The sequence below is a fragment of the Coptis chinensis genome, chromosome 7 (assembly GCF_015680905.1).
Source record: "Coptis chinensis isolate HL-2020 chromosome 7, ASM1568090v1, whole genome shotgun sequence".
NCBI classification, from domain to species: domain Eukaryota; kingdom Viridiplantae; phylum Streptophyta; class Magnoliopsida; order Ranunculales; family Ranunculaceae; genus Coptis; species Coptis chinensis.
The window spans coordinates 61,591,822-61,593,682 of record NC_141462.1 but is presented as its reverse complement, the minus strand read 5'-3'; positions in this window follow the sequence as shown (position 1 = coordinate 61,593,682).

Below are 1,861 nucleotides of genomic sequence, written 5' to 3'. Positions count from 1 at the left end.
AAGACACAAAGTCAGTGAGAACTTAGAAGGCCATATCTTTGGACTCAGACCTCGGAATGGGGCCTACCTTAAGTCAAAACGACCGGCTCGGAAAGAGCTTTCCAATGGTCTAAGACGTTATCCAATCAGAGGAGCAGAAGTGGACGAAACGTCTGTTGAAGTCAACTGCAGCTGAAGAGGCCTTTTTGGACTGAAAGAATTGGGTTTTGGGCCTGATTCTCTGGCCCAAAACATGGCTCCAAGCCCATGCACGGTTTTTGGATCTGAAAGTATAAAAACAAAAGCTTAGCTCTTTGTTAATGGTAGATAGCTTAGAATAGAAAGTAGCCATTAGAATAGCTTCTAGATCTAGATTTAATTGTTTTAATTAAGTTTAATTTCAAATCCAATTCTTGTTTTAGATTAAACTATTAGAATCATTACTCTTAATTAGTTTGATTAATAAAATAGCTAGTTGTTAAATTTCGATTCTTGTCATTTACATTTGTGTTAGATCTGATTCATTTACTACTTGTTATTCAATTCTTAGTTATTAATTAGATTTTAATTATTGTTTAATTTAGATTAGTAAATTTCAATTCTTTATATCATGTTTAGTTTAACTTTAATCGGAAATGATTGCGTAATGATTCTCGGCTAAACCTCCATTAGAGGGGTTGAGAAGCCTTGATGAAAGCTTGATTCGACTATCGTAGAATCGTCGTAATTTCCTTTCCACTCTAGAAACGATTAGTTCACCATGAGAATGGGTTTAATCGTTCACATGCTAGTTATGAATTGGTAGGAATGCCATGTGTAATTAGGGATTAGGAAGAACCAATTGTTAGCTGGCAGCGATTCAATTCGGATTACTGACGATTCGTCGTTAATAGGATTAAGTCGAGTTAAGGTGGAATCAATCCCCTCTAACTCCTTATCATCAAATAAAGCGTAGCATTCCCTTAGTTATTTTGATAACCGCTAGTTACATCTTGTGGGTAGTTGCATCGTAGTAGTCTAGTTGCCTTTTAAGTAAATCTCTCATTAGACCTTAAGTAGAGTAATTACACGTGATAACACAGCATGCGGAAGGACTAGGAGTGGAACGAATCACTCTACTCCACTATATCTCATAGGATTGAGAGTAGAAATCTTTGATAAGCATATAAGCATCATAAATAGTTTTAGTTTACTTACGTTTTGAGTTTCATCGTTCATTTCGTAGGTAAGCTAATTATTTTATGTTTATCAAATAGCGTCGCTGCCATCTTAGTTTCACTTTCGCATTGTTTTCGTAGTGTAAGTACTTTTCTTAAAAGTCCCATTTCACCCACCCACCCGTGTTTGATTCATACTGTGGCTTTCCGTTTCATTGTTGAAAAATTTCAGCGAGAAAATTAAGAGCCAGCGGCTTTCGGAAGAGCGCACACCTAAGCCTATACTTTGAACATCTTTTCGACCCCGCCCATATGTGGAGCGACCATACTTTTAAAACACTGTAATTTGAAAATTACCCGGAGCGCGACCGCGCCTTATGCGAGCGCACCCGCGCCCTTTGTTAATTTTTTCGGAATTCTATAGTTTTGACTCGAACTTTGATTTTTCAAATTTTTCAGTGTTCTAACCTGTTATATACACTAAACACGCGTAAACAAGACGCTATTCATAAGCGAAGCAAGGACGCAATCAGGTATTCCTTTCTTCCACACCTCGCATCTCCTGTTAGAGGTTTATACTAGTATATCAGAATTGTTTGGAGTGTTGATGTGTTTAGCTAAATTTGGTTTTAGCCTTGTATGAGATTAAGGTCTGGCCGAACAAAAACACATAACGTAATTACACAACAACGTCAACAAACAAGTCTATCTAGTATACCACCCAC